The 15,399-nt window shown below is 40.8% G+C and overlaps 2 long non-coding RNA genes across 6 annotated transcripts; one reads left to right on the top strand and one right to left on the bottom strand.

The window, feature by feature from the left end:
• Nucleotides 1–5,993: 5,993 nt before the first annotated feature.
• Nucleotides 5,994–12,935, bottom strand: LOC127910518 (uncharacterized). 2 transcript variants are annotated; one of them, XR_008075216.1, is made up of 7 exons: nucleotides 12,854–12,935; nucleotides 12,098–12,211; nucleotides 11,758–11,985; nucleotides 9,507–9,620; nucleotides 8,069–8,258; nucleotides 6,583–6,696; nucleotides 5,994–6,086 (listed from the first exon to the last, which is right to left on the bottom strand). It is a non-coding gene; the product is annotated as an uncharacterized LOC127910518 (long non-coding RNA). The 2 variants fall into 2 exon arrangements; XR_008075215.1 differs by lacking the exons at nucleotides 8,069–8,258; nucleotides 9,507–9,620; nucleotides 11,758–11,985; nucleotides 12,098–12,211; nucleotides 12,854–12,935 and adding an exon at nucleotides 10,457–10,577 and having other exon boundaries at nucleotides 6,583–6,810.
• LOC127910517 (uncharacterized) lies at nucleotides 6,674–12,860 on the top strand. 4 transcript variants are annotated; one of them, XR_008075213.1, is made up of 3 exons: nucleotides 6,674–6,799; nucleotides 10,104–10,255; nucleotides 12,691–12,860. It is a non-coding gene; the product is annotated as an uncharacterized LOC127910517 (long non-coding RNA). The 4 variants fall into 4 exon arrangements; XR_008075212.1 differs by lacking the exon at nucleotides 6,674–6,799 and adding an exon at nucleotides 7,356–7,566; XR_008075214.1 differs by lacking the exon at nucleotides 6,674–6,799 and adding an exon at nucleotides 7,356–7,604 and having other exon boundaries at nucleotides 10,104–10,217.
• Nucleotides 12,936–15,399: the final 2,464 nt, after the last annotated feature.

Here is a 15,399-nt window from a genome sequence, read left to right as displayed (position 1 = left end):
AGTGTTTTATTAGGAATTTTCAAATCTGACTTCTATATATGGCCATCATGGAAAACATATTTATTTGCCAGTGGTTACTTAAACTGCATTACCGAAGCAAAACTGCAGGAGCAGTGAAAACCGTGCTTCTAGACCAGAACCCTGGCCCTCTGGGTTTAATAGCTGGAAAACCGTGCTTCTAGACCAGAACCCTGGCCCTCAGGGTTTAATAGCTGGAAAACCGTGCTTCTAGACCAGAACCCTGGCCCTCGGGGTTTAATAGCTGGAAAACCGTGCTTCTAGACCAGAACCCTGGCCCTCGGGGTTTAATAGCTGGAAAACCGTGCTTCTAGACCAGAACCCTGGCCCTCGGGGTTTAATAGCTGGAAAACCGTGCTTCTAGACCAGAACCCTGGCCCTCGGGGTTTAATAGCTGGAAAACCGTGCTTCTAGACCAGAACCCTGGCCCTCGGGGTTTAATAGCTGGAAAACCGTGCTTCTAGACCAGAACCCTGGCCCTCGGGGTTTAATAGCTGGAAAACCGTGCTTCTAGACCAGAACCCTGGCCCTCAGGGTTTAATAGCTGGAAAACCGTGCTTCTAGACCAGAACCCTGGCCCTCGGGGTTTAATAGCTGGAAAACCGTGCTTCTAGACCAGAACCCTGGCCCTCGGAGTTTAATAGCTGGAAAACCGGCTCCTAGACCAGAACCTTGGCCCTCTGGGTTTAATAGCTGGAAAACCGTGCTTCTAGACCAGAACCCTGGCCCTCGGGGTTTAATAGCTGGAAAACCGTGCTTCTAGACCAGAACCCTGGCCCTCGGGGTTTAATAGCTGGAAAACCGTGCTTCTAGACCAGAACCCTGGCCCTCGGGGTTTAATAGCTGGAAAACCGTGCTTCTAGACCAGAACCCTGGCCCTCTGGGTTTAATAGCTGGAAAACCGTGCTTCTAGACCAGAACCCTGGCCCTCTGGGTTTAATAGCTGGAAAACCGTGCTTCTAGACCAGAACCCTGGCCCTCGGGGTTTAATAGCTGGAATACAGTTAGAAACCATCTCCAAGTTTGTGGAGGAACATTTCTGATCTGGTTGTCATGATCTGATGTTTAATATACTATGAATAATGCAAATAAACAAGGCAAGTCAGTTAAGAACAAATTCTTATTTACAAAGACGGCCTACACCGGTCAAACTTGGACGACGCTGGGCCAATTGTGCGCCACCCTATGGCCTCCCAATCATGGCCGGATGTGATACAGCCTGGGTGCATTAATTCAGGGGTTTTAAAACTGGGGTAGGCGGACCACTAGAAAACCCCTGAATTAATGCACCTAAGTTCACGAGGTTCTGCAGGGGGTCCAGAATGTTGAGGGTGAAAAATAATTATGAAAATAGCTAGCTGCAACAGCATACCATAATGCTTACCATTTGTATGTCTCCTCATCCAGTATGAAGGAAGTTGAGGTAGTTTCATGAGCCAATGCTAACTAGCATTAGCGCAATGACTGGAAGTCTTACAGGAATATTAGGCTTGCCAGCTATTCCTGTTCATCTAACTCTAGGGAAGTAGATAAATGGCTTCAATGCCAACATCTCAAACTATTCCTTTAATACGGAGAGCAGATAGAAAACTAATATATTTAAATAACACCATCTTTGAAAGTGGTAACTTTCAAATGAAAAACTGCTAGACAGTGGTAACTTTCAGATGAAAAACTGTTCAAGCTGTCAAACTTTATGAAAAATGGTTTCAGTGCAAGTTAGAGCAGATACTAATATATTTAAATAACACCAGAATCAAATAGAAAGCTAGACAGTCAGGGAGAATCAAATAGAAAGCTAGACAGTCAGGGAGATCAAATAGAAAGCTAGACAGTCAGGGAGAATCAAATAGAAAGCTAGACAGTCAGGGAGAATCAAATAGAAAGCTAGACAGTCAGGGAGAATCAAATAGAAAGCTAGACAGTCAGGGAGAATCAAATAGAAAGCTAGACAGTCAGGGAGAATCAAATAGAAAGCTAGACAGTCAGGGAGAATCAAATAGAAAGCTAGACAGTCAGGGAGAATCAAATAGAAAGCTAGACAGTCAGGGAGAATCAAATAGAAAGCTAGACAGTCAGGGAGAATCAAATAGAAAGCTAGACAGTCAGGGAGAATCAAATAGAAAGCTAGACAGTCAGGGAGAATCAAATAGAAAGCTAGACAGTCAGGGAGAATCAAATAGAAAGCTAGACAGTCAGGGAGAATCAAATAGAAAGCTAGACAGTCAGGGAGAATCAAATAGAAAGCTAGACAGTCAGGGAGAATCAAATAGAAAGCTAGACAGTCAGGGAGAATCAAATAGAAAGCTAGAAGTCAGGGAGAATCAAATAGAAAGCTAGACAGTCAGGGAGAATCAAATCAGAAAGCTAGACAGTCAGGGAGAATCAAATAGAAAGCTAGACATTCGGGGAGAATCAAATTCCAAAAACCGAGATTCAGGGCACATGCCCATTTGATTCATGCCTAGGAAATTAGCTTTTAAACTGCAAAATTGTCTCTCAACTCAATGCCAAACCGGGTAGCGTTGCAGGAAATGAACTTCAAACTGGAAAATTAACTCCGCTCAATGCCAAAATGTTTACTGAGGTAAAGTTGGTTTATATTCACACATTCAACAGATATTTGCCGAAAGCCATTTAAAATGGCAAAAAATCATAACTAATTCACTGTTTGTCACAGAAACATCAAACTAGATATGGTTTATTCTATAAATGTCTAGCATACTTTAAAACTTTTGTTTTGAGTAAAAATTCCAGTGTTGATTTGATAGAGGGCATGTAGTCTGTCTAGAGGGTGTGTGGTCCAAGTTCAAACGAGTCTGTTATTCCCTATTAGAAGGCATAAAATTCTGCATCTTCAGTCATATTAAATTAGTCAGGCCTGACTAACAAAGAACACAGGTGGATGGATCAACATGGACATTCCACGGTGGCGATAAGGAAAACTAAGACTGAACCATAACATAGACTACCGTTTAAAAGTTTGGGGTCACTTAGAAATGTCCTTGTTTTTGAAAGAAAAGCAAATATTTTTTGTGCATTAAAATAACATTAAATTAATCAGAAATACAGTATAGACATTATTGCAAAGAAAAAGCCATATATGAGACTGGCCAATAAAAAGAAAAAGATTAAGATGGGCAAAAGAACAAACACTGGACAGAGATATAGCTTTTTCTTTGCAACTCTGCTAGAAGGGCAGCACCCGGAGTCGCTTCTTCACGGTTGACGTTGAGACTGGTGTTTTGCAAGGGACTATTTAATGAAGCTGCCGGTTGAGGACTCAAACTAGACACTCAAATGTACTTGTCCTCTTGCTCAGTTTTGGAACGGGGCCTCCCACTCCTCTTTCTATTCTGATTAGAGCCAGTTTGCTCTGTTCTGTGAAGGGAGTAGGACACTGCGTTGTACGAGATCTTCAGTTTCTTAGAAATGTCTAACATGGAATAGCCTTCATTTCTCAGAACAAGAATAGACTGACGAGTTTCAGAAGAAAGGTCTTTGTTTCTGACCATTTTGAGCCTGTAAATCGAACCCACAAATGCTGATGCTCCAGATACTCAACTAGTCTAAAGAAGGCAGATTTTATTGCTTCTTTAAAATCAGGACAACAGTTTTCAGCTGTGCTAACATAATTGCAAAATGGTTTTCTAATGATCAATTAGCCTTTTAAAATGATAAACTTGCATGAGCTAACACAACGTACCATTGGAACACAGGAGTGATGGTTGCTGATAATGGGCCTCTGTACGCCTATGTAGATATTCCATTAAAAATCTGCCGTTTCCAGCTACAATAGTCATTTACAACATTAACAATGTCTACACTGTATTTCTGATCAATTTGATGTTATTTTAAAAATGGACAAAAAATATATATACATTTCAAAAACATGAACATTTCTAAGTGACCCCAAACTTTGGAATGTATTATATTAGCATGGACAGATCCAGAGGGTGGATAACAAAAAAAAAATCACTAATATAAAAGAAGTGAACGGTACACGTTTGGTTTTTCAGCTGAATGTTTTACATTATGATTTGCCTCTGAACTGTATGTGAACCCCTCGGGAATTACGTTGTTTTATTTAACTAGGCAAGTCAGTTAAGAACAAATTCGTATTTACAATGACGGCCTGGGAACAGTGCCTTGTTCATGGGTAGAACGACCTTGCCAGCTCTGAGATTCGATCTAGCAACCTTTCGGTTACCACGCTCGAACCACTGCCACCGCAATCTGCTGGCACTATCCATTAAAAAACTTCAACCAGGCTGTGCTATTTACCCTCTTTCACTCTTAAACTGCTAGCACAAAGCATAGATGAAAATGTGGTTATTCACAAAAGATCATGACAAAAAAAAAAACAGGCCCAAATCAGCTCTACATAATTCAGCAAGGAGGTGTGCAACTATCACACATTATATCAGTGGAGAAAAGATGTCACCTACATCGGGATTACCATGTCCCTTTCAATTCACATTCTTTGCAGAAAGAACTATTCGCAAACCTTTTAAAACGTCCAGAAAGACAGTGGTCTTAGAAGGGTATTTATACTTGAAGACATATTTTATGTGAATGGATGTGGATGAAAGAATTGTGCCAGTGTTTTAATGTCCCAGTTCCATGTTTTCTCCTTTACCTCCAACTCTATATATCCAAGTGAGCCTATGAGGACGTCGGGGATCAGATTGACCATTATACCCATTGAGCAAACGTATAACAGACACTGCTCAAAATTAGTTGTTTGTCATATCTACACAGTCAGTTGCCACTTTATGTCCTCAACTAACTGGTGCCCCCCACACATTGACTCTATACCCCCCCACATTGACTCCCCCCCACAGTGACTCTATATCGGCCCCCAACATTGACTCTATACCGCCCCCCACACATTGACTCTATACCGCCCCCCACATTGACTCTATACCGGCCCCCTGTTGTACACATTGACTCTATACCGGCCCCCCACACATTGACTCTATACCGGTCCCCTACACATTGACGCTATGCCGGCCCCCCACACATTGACTCTATACCGTCCCCCACACATTGACTCTATACCGGTCCCACCTGTTGTGTTCACACATTGACTCTATACCTGTTGCCTCCCCACACATTGACTCTATACCGCCCCCCACAGTGACTCTATATCGGCATTTCCCCCACATTGACTCTATACCGAGGTCCCCCACACATTGACTCTATACCGTCCCCCACACATTGACTCTATACCGTCCCCCCACACATTGACTCTATATTCAGCATTTCCCCCACACATTGACTCTATACCGGCCCCCCACACATTGAGGTCTACCCCACACATTGACTCTATACCGCCCCCACACATTGACTCTACCTGTTGTCAGCCCCCACACATTGACTCTATACTGGGCCCCCCACACATTGACTCTATACCGCCCCCCACACTTTGACTCTATACCGGTCCCCCCCACACATTGACTCTATTTCACTGGTCCCCCCACACATTGACTCTACTACCGGCCCCCCACACATTGACTCTGCCCCCCACATTGACTCTATAGGTCCCCCTGTTGTACACATTGACTCTATAGCCCCCCACATTGACTCACCGTCCCCCTGTTGTATTCAGCATTGACTCTATACCTGTTGCCCCCAGCATTTCACTTGACTCTACACCGCCCCCTCCCCACCTGACTCTGTACCGCCCCCCAGCATTTACATTTACATTTAAGTCATTTCAGGCGCTCTTATCCAGAGCTGACTTACAAATTCACTGTGCATACACCTTATGACACCAGTGGAACAGCCACTTGCATCTAAATCTTTTTTTTCAGAAGGATTACTCACCCTTACTTGACTCCATACCGGCACCCCCTGTATATGTTGTTATTTTACTGCTCCTCTTTAAATTACTTGTTACTTTTATTTCTTATTCTTATCCATATTTTTTTTAACTGCATGGTTGGATAGGGGCTCATAAGTAAACATTTCACTGTGAGGTCTACTACACCTGTTGTATTCAGCATTTCACTGTAAGGTCTACTACACCTGTTGTATTCAGCATTTCACTGTGAGGTCTACTACACCTGTTGTATTCAGCAGCATTTCACTGTAAGGTCTACTACACCTGTTGTATTCAGCATTTCACTGTGAGGTCTACTACACCTGTTGTATTCAGCATTTCACTGTAAGGTCTACTACACCTGTTGTATTCAGCATTTCACTGTAAGGTCTACTACACCTGTTGTATTCAGCATTTCACTGTAAGGTCTACTACACCTGTTGTATTCAGTATTTCACTGTGAGGTCTACTACACCTGTTGTGTTCAGCATTTCACTGTGAAGTCTACTACACCTGTTGTATTCAGCATTTCACTGTAAGGTCTACTACACCTGTTGTATTCAGCATTTCACTGTAAGGTCTACTACACATGTTGTATTCAGCATTTCACTGTAAGGTCTACTACACCTGTTGTATTCAGCATTTCACTGTAAGGTCTACTACACATGTTGTATTCAGCATTTCACTGTAAGGTCTACTACACCTGTTGTATTCAGCATTTCACTGCAGGTCTACTACACCTGTTGTATTCAGCATTTCACTGTGAGGTCTACTACACCTGTTGTATTCAGCATTTCACTGTAAGGTCTACTACACCTATTGTATTCAGCATTTCACTGTAAGGTCTACTACACCTGTTGTATTCAGCATTTCACTGTAAGGTCTACTACACCTGTTGTATTCAGCATTTCACTGTAAGGTCTACTACACCTGTTGTATTCAGCATTTCACTGTAAGGTCTACTACACCTGTTGTATTCAGCATTTCACTGTAATGTCTACTACACCTGTTGTATTCAGCATTTCACTGTAAGGTCTACTACACCTATTGTATTCAGCATTTCACTGTGAGGTCTACTACACCTGTTGTATTCAGCATTTCACTGTGAGGTCTACTACACCTGTTGTATTCAGTATTTCACTGTAATGTCTACTACACCTGTTGTATTCAGCATTTCACTGTAAGGTCTACTACATCTGTTGTATTCAGCATTTCACTGTAAGGTCTACTACACCTGTTGTATTCAGCATTTCACTGTAATGTCTACTACACCTGTTGTATTCAGCATTTCACTGTAACCTGTGAGGTCTACTACACCTGTTGTATTCAGCATTTCACTGTAAGGTCTACTACACCTGTTGTATTCAGCATTTCACTGTAAGGTCTACTACACCTGTTGTATTCAGCATTTCACTGGAAGGTCTACTACACCTGTTGTATTCAGCATTTCACTGTAAGGTCTACTACACCTGTTGTATTCAGCATTTCACTGTAAGGTCTACTACACCTGTTGTATTCAGCATTTCACTGTGAGGTCTACTACACCTGTTGTATTCAGCATTTCACTGTAAGGTCTACTACACCTGTTGTATTCAGCATTTCACTGTAAGGTCTACTACACCTGTTGTATTCAGCATTTCACTGTAAGGTCTACTACACCTGTTGTATTCAGCATTTCACTGTAAGGTCTACTACACCTGTTGTATTCAGCATTTCACTGTAAGGTCTACTACACCTGTTGTATTCAGCATTTCACTGTAAGGTCTACTACACCTGTTGTATTCAGCATTTCACTGTGAGGTCTACTACACCTGTTGTATTCAGCATTTCACTAGGTCTACTACACCTGTTGTATTCAGCATTTCAATGTGAGGTCTACTACACCTGTTGTATTCAGCATTTCACTGTGAGGTCTACTACACCTGTTGTATTCAGCATTTCACTGTAAGGTCTACTACACCTGTTGTATTCAGCATTTCACTGTAAGGTCTACTACACCTGTTGTATTCAGCATTTCACTGTAAGGTCTACTACACCTGTTGTATTCGGCATTTCAATGTGAGGTCTACTACACCTGTTGTATTCAGCATTTCAATGTGAGGTCTACTACACCTGTTGTATTCAACATTTCACTGTAATGTCTACTACACCTGTTGTATTCAGCATTTCACTGTAAGGTCTACAACACCTGTTGTATTCAGCATTTCACTGTAATGTCTACTACACCTGTTGTATTCAGCATTTCACTGTGAGGTCTACTACACCTGTTGTATTCAGCATTTCACTGTGAGGTCTACTACACCTGTTGTATTCAGCATTTCACTGTGAGGTCTACTACACCTGTTGTATTCAGCATTTCACTGTGAGGTCTACTACACCTGTTGTATTCAGCATTTCACTGTAAGGTCTACTACACCTGTTGTATTCAGCATTTCACAGTGAGGTCTACTACACCTGTTGTATTCAGCATTTCACTGTGAGGTCTACTACACCTGTTGTATTCAGCATTTCACTGTGAGGTCTACTACACCTGTTGTATTCGTTTCACTGTAAGGTCTACTACACCTGTTGTATTCAGCATTTCACAGCGAGGTCTACTACACCTGTTGTATTCAGCATTTCACTGTAAGGTCTACTACACCTGTTGTATTCAGCGTTTCACTGTAAGGTCTACTACACCTGTTGTATTCAGTATTTCACTGTGAGGTCTACTACACCTGTTGTATTCAGCATTTCACTGTAAGGTCTACTACACCTGTTGTATTCAGCATTTCACTGTAAGGTCTACTACACCTGTTGTATTCAGCATTTCACTGTGAGGTCTACTCCACCTGTTGTATTCAGCATTTCACTGTGAGGTCTACTACACCTGTTGTATTCAGCATTTCACTGTAAGGTCTACTACACCTGTTGTATTCAGCATTTCACTGTAAGGTCTACTACACCTGTTGTATTCAGCATTTCACTGTGAGGTCTATCTACACCTGTTGTATTCAGCATTTCACTGTAAGGTCTACTACACCTGTTGTATTCAGCATTTCACTGTGAGGTCTATCTACACCTGTTGTATTCAGCATTTCACTGTAAGGTCTACTACACCTGTTGTATTCAGCATTTCACTGTAAGGTCTACTACACCTGTTGTATTCAGCATTTCACTGTAAGGTCTACTACACCTGTTGTATTCAGCATTTCACTGTGAGGTCTATCTACACCTGTTGTATTCAGCATTTCACTGTAAGGTCTACAGCTGTTGTATTCAGCATTTCACTGTAAGGTCTACAGCTGTTGTATTCAGCATTTCACTGTGAGGTCTACTACACCTGTTGTATTCAGCATTTCACTGTGAGGTCAACTACACCTGTTGTATTCAGCATTTCACTGTGAGGTCTACTACACCTGTTGTATTCAGCATTTCACTGTAAGGTCTACTACACCTGTTGTATTCAGCATTTCACTGTAAGGTCTACTACACCTGTTGTATTCAGTATTTCACTGTGAGGTCTACTACACCTGTTGTGTTCAGCATTTCACTGTAAGGTCTACTACACCTGTTGTATTCAGCATTTCACTGTAAGGTCTACTACACCTGTTGTATTCAGCATTTCACTGTAAGGTCTACTACACCTGTTGTATTCAGCATTTCACTGTAAGGTCTACTACACCTGTTGTATTCAGCATTTCACTGTGAGGTCTACTACACCTGTTGTATTCAGCATTTCACTGTAAGGTCTACTACACCTATTGTATTCAGCATTTCACTGTAAGGTCTACTACACCTATTGTATTCAGCATTTCACAGCGAGGTCTACTACACCTGTTGTATTCAGCATTTCACTGTAAGGTCTACTACACCTGTTGTATTCAGTATTTCACTGTAAGGTCTACTACACCTATTGTATTCAGCATTTCACAGCGAGGTCTACTACACCTGTTGTATTCAGCATTTCACTGTAAGGTCTACTACACCTGTTGTATTCAGTATTTCACTGTAATGTCTACTACACCTGTTGTATTCAGCATTTCACTGTAAGGTCTACTACACCTGTTGAATTCAGCATTTCACTGTAAGGTCTACTACACCTGTTGTATTCAGCATTTCACTGTAAGGTCTACTACACCTGTTGTATTCAGCATTTCACTGTAAGGTCTACTACACCTGTTGTATTCAGCATTTCACTGTAATGTCTACTACACCTGTTGTATTTAGCATTTCACTGTGAGGTCTACTACACCTGTTGTATTCAGAATTTCACTGTAAGGTCTACTCCACCTGTTGTATTCAGCATTTCACTGTAAGGTCTACTACACCTGTTGTATTCAGCATTTCACTGTAAGGTCTACTACACCTGTTGTATTCAGCATTTCACTGTAAGGTCTACTACACCTGTTGTATTCAGCATTTCACTGTAAGGTCTACTACACCTGTTGTATTCAGCATTTCAATGTGAGGTCTACTACACCTGTTGTATTCAGCATTTCACTGTGAGGTCTACTACACCTGTTGTATTCAGTATTTCACTGTAAGGTCTACTACACCTGTTGTATTCAGCATTTCACTGTAAGGTCTACTACACATGTTGTATTCAGCATTTCACTGTAATGTCTACTACACCTGTTGTATTCAGCATTTCACTGTAAGGTCTACTACACCTATTGTATTCAGCATTTCACTGTGAGGTCTACTACACCTGTTGTATTCAGCATTTCACTGTGAGGTCTACTACACCTGTTGTATTCAGTATTTCACTGTAATGTCTACTACACCTGTTGTATTCAGCATTTCACTGTAAGGTCTACTACATCTGTTGTATTCAGCATTTCACTGTAAGGTCTACTACACCTGTTGTATTCAGCATTTCACTGTAATGTCTACTACACCTGTTGTATTTAGCATTTCACTGTGAGGTCTACTACACCTGTTGTATTCAACATTTCACTGTAAGGTCTACTACACCTGTTGTATTCAGCATTTCACTGTAAGGTCTACTACACCTGTTGTATTCAGCATTTCACTGTAAGGTCTACTACACCTGTTGTATTCAGCATTTCACTGTAAGGTCTACTACACCTGTTGTATTCAGCATTTCACTGTAAGGTCTACTACACCTGTTGTATTCAGCATTTCACTGTAATGTCTACTACACCTGTTGTATTCAGCATTTCACTGTGAGGTCTACTACACCTGTTGTATTCAGCATTTCACTGTAAGGTCTACTACACCTGTTGTATTCAGCATTTCAATGTGAGGTCTACTACACCTGTTGTATTCAGCATTTCACTGTGAGGTCTACTACACACCTGTTGTATTCAGCATTTCACTGTAAGGTCTACTACACCTGTTGTATTCAGCATTTCACTGAGGTCTACTACACCTGTTGTATTCAGCATTTCACTGTGAGGTCTACTACACCTGTTGTATTCAGCATTTCAATGTGAGGTCTACTACACCTGTTGTATTCAGCATTTCAATGTGAGGTCTACTACACCTGTTGTATTCAACATTTCACTGTAATGTCTACTACACCTGTTGTATTCAGCATTTCACTGTAAGGTCTACTACACCTGTTGTATTCAGCATTTCAGGTCTATCTACACCTGTTGTATTCAGCATTTCACTGTAAGGTCTACTACACCTGTTGTATTCAGCATTTCACTGTGAGGTCTACTACACCTGTTGTATTCAGCATTTCACTGTAAGGTCTACTACACCTGTTGTATTCAGCATTTCACTGTAAGGTCTACTACACCTGTTGTATTCAGCATTTCACTGTGAGGTCTACTACACCTGTTGTATTCAGCATTTCACTGTGAGGTCTACTACACCTGTTGTATTCAGCATTTCACTGTAAGGTCTACAGCTGTTGTATTCAGCACCTGTTGCTATTCAGCATTTCACTGTGAGGTCTACTACACCTGTTGTATTCAGCATTTCACTGTGAGGTCTACTACACCTGTTGTATTCAGCATTTCACTGTGAGGTCTACTACACCTGTTGTATTCAGCATTTCACTGTAAGGTCTACTACACCTGTTGTATTCAGCATTTCACTGTAAGGTCTACTACACCTGTTGTATTCAGTATTTCACTGTGAGGTCTACTACACCTGTTGTGTTCAGCATTTCACTGTGAAGTCTACTACACCTGTTGTATTCAGCATTTCACTGTAAGGTCTACTCACTGTTGTATTCAGCATTTCACTGTAAGGTCTACTACACCTGTTGTATTCAGCATTTCACTGTAAGGTCTACTACACCTGTTGTATTCAGCATTTCACTGTGAGGTCTACTACACCTGTTGTATTCAGCATTTCACTGTAAGGTCTACTACACCTATTGTATTCAGCATTTCACTGTAAGGTCTACTACACCTATTGTATTCAGCATTTCACAGCGAGGTCTACTACACCTGTTGTATTCAGCATTTCACTGTAAGGTCTACTACACCTGTTGTATTCAGTATTTCACTGTAAGGTCTACTACACCTATTGTATTCAGCATTTCACAGCGAGGTCTACTACACCTGTTGTATTCAGCATTTCACTGTAAGGTCTACTACACCTGTTGTATTCAGCATTTCACTGTAATGTCTACTACACCTGTTGTATTCAGCATTTCACTGTAAGGTCTACTACACCTGTTGAATTCAGCATTTCACTGTAAGGTCTACTACACCTGTTGTATTCAGCATTTCACTGTAAGGTCTACTACACCTGTTGTATTCAGCATTTCACTGTAAGGTCTACTACACCTGTTGTATTCAGCATTTCACTGTAAGGTCTACTACACCTGTTGTATTCAGCATTTCACTGTGAGGTCTACTACACCTGTTGTATTATTTCACTGTAAGGTCTACTCCACCTGTTGTATTCAGCATTTCACTGTAAGGTCTACTACACCTGTTGTATTCAGCATTTCACTGTAAGGTCTACTACACCTGTTGTATTCAGCATTTCACTGTAAGGTCTACTACACCTGTTGTATTCAGCATTTCACTGTAAGGTCTACTACACCTGTTGTATTCAGCATTTCACTGTGAGGTCTACTACACCTGTTGTATTCAGCATTTCACTGTGAGGTCTACTACACCTGTTGTATTCAGTATTTCACTGTAAGGTCTACTACACCTGTTGTATTCAGCATTTCACTGTAAGGTCTACTACACATGTTGTATTCAGCATTTCACTGTAATGTCTACTCACCTGTTGTATTCAGCATTTCACTGTAAGGTCTACTACACCTGTTGTATTCAGCATTTCACTGTAAGGTCTACTACACCTGTTGTATTCAGCATTTCACTGTGAGGTCTACTACCTGTTGTATTCAGTATTTCACCTGTCTACTACACCTGTTGTATTCAGCATTTCACTGTAAGGTCTACTACACCTGTTGTATTCAGCATTTCACTGTAAGGTCTACTACACCTGTTGTATTCAGCATTTCACTGTAATGTCTCACCTGTTGTATTTAGCATTTCACTGTGAGGTCTACTACACCTGTTGTATTCAGCATTTCACTGTAAGGTCTACTACACCTGTTGTATTCAGCATTTCACTGTAAGGTCTACTACACCTGTTGTATTCAGCATTTCACTGTAAGGTCTACTACACCTGTTGTATTCAGCATTTCACTGTAAGGTCTACTACACCTGTTGTATTCAGCATTTCACTGTAAGGTCTACTACACCTGTTGTATTCAGCATTTCACTGTAATGTCTACTACACCTGTTGTATTCAGCATTTCACTGTGAGGTCTACTACACCTGTTGTATTCAGCATTTCACTGTAAGGTCTACTACACCTGTTGTATTCAGCATTTCAATGTGAGGTCTACTACACCTGTTGTATTCAGCATTTCACTGTGAGGTCTACTACACCTGTTGTATTCAGCATTTCACTGTAAGGTCTACTACACCTGTTGTATTCAGCATTTCACTGTAAGGTCTACTACACCTGTTGTATTCAGCATTTCACTGTAAGGTCTACTACACCTGTTGTATTCGGCATTTCAATGTGAGGTCTACTACACCTGTTGTATTCAGCATTTCAATGTGAGGTCTACTACACCTGTTGTATTCAACATTTCACTGTAATGTCTACTACATTTCATTTCACTGTAAGGTCTACTACACCTGTTGTATTCAGCATTTCACTGTAATGTCTACTACACCTGTTGTATTCAGCATTTCACTGTGAGGTCTACTACACCTGTTGTATTCAGCATTTCACTGTGAGGTCTACTACACCTGTTGTATTCAGCATTTCACTGTAAGGTCTACTACACCTGTTGTATTCAGCATTTCACAGCGAGGTCTACTACACCTGTTATATTCAGCATTTCACTGTAAGGTCTACTACACCTGTTGTATTCAGCATTTCACAGGTCTACTACACCTGTTGTATTCAGCATTTCACTGTGAGGTCTACTACACCTGTTGTATTCAGCATTTCATTTCACCTCAGCATTTAAGGTCTACTACACCTGTTGTATTCAGCATTTCACTGTAAGGTCTACTACACCTGTTGTATTCAGCATTTCACTGTAAGGTCTACTACACCTGTTGTATTCAGTATTTCACTGTAGGTCTACTACACCTGTTGTATTCAGCATTTCACTGTAAGGTCTACTACACCTGTTGTATTCAGCAGCATTTCACTGTAAGGTCTACTCCACCTGTTGTATTCAGCATTTCACTGTGAGGTCTACTACACCTGTTGTATTCAGCATTTCACTGTAAGGTCTCCTACACCTGTTGTATTCAGCATTTCACTGTAAGGTCTACTACACCTGTTGTATTCAGCATTTCACTGTGAGGTCTATCTACACCTGTTGTATTCAGCATTTCACTGTAAGGTCTACTACACCTGTTGTATTCAGCATTTCACTGTAAGGTCTACTACACCTGTTGTATTCAGCATTTCACTGTAAGGTCTACTACACATGTTGTATTCAGCATTTCACTGTAAGGTCTACTACACCTGTTGTATTCAGCATTTCACTGTGAGGTCTACTACACCTGTTTTATTTGGCGCATGTGACTAAGAAGATTTGATTCGGTTCACCACCCTCTTCACGAAAATAAATTGCTCCTACATACACCAAGTCCATAGATGGGATGTATTTTATCAAATCAGAACTGGCATTTTTATTCAAAGCAAAGGTTGTAAAAGTATAGTATATATTTATAGAATAAATCATAGCTAGTTTGATGATTCTGTGACAAAAGGTGAATTAGTTATTGATTTTTACATTTGTAAATGGCTTTTGGCGAATGTCTGTTTAATGTCCGAATGTGTGACTATAAAACCAACCTCGGGAAACTCTAGTACCTTCACCATTCTAGATAATATAGTTTACACTTCTTCCAACTCACTGTGGAGGTCAAAATCATTTAAAATCTATTCATTTTAAAATGTTTAATTACTTCTACTTGCAATCATCATTCACCTGACAATACCAGACGTTACTTGTTTTTTTTGCTAATATAAATGGGGGTCCCTGGGTCGGGGTCCCTGTGCATAAAGTTTGAAAGCCCCTGCATTCATTTACTACAACGACC

This window comes from Oncorhynchus keta, chromosome 21 (assembly GCF_023373465.1).
Source record: "Oncorhynchus keta strain PuntledgeMale-10-30-2019 chromosome 21, Oket_V2, whole genome shotgun sequence".
In the NCBI taxonomy this organism is placed as follows: Eukaryota; Metazoa; Chordata; class Actinopteri; order Salmoniformes; family Salmonidae; genus Oncorhynchus; species Oncorhynchus keta.
This window is presented reverse-complemented; position numbering and strand designations above follow the sequence as displayed.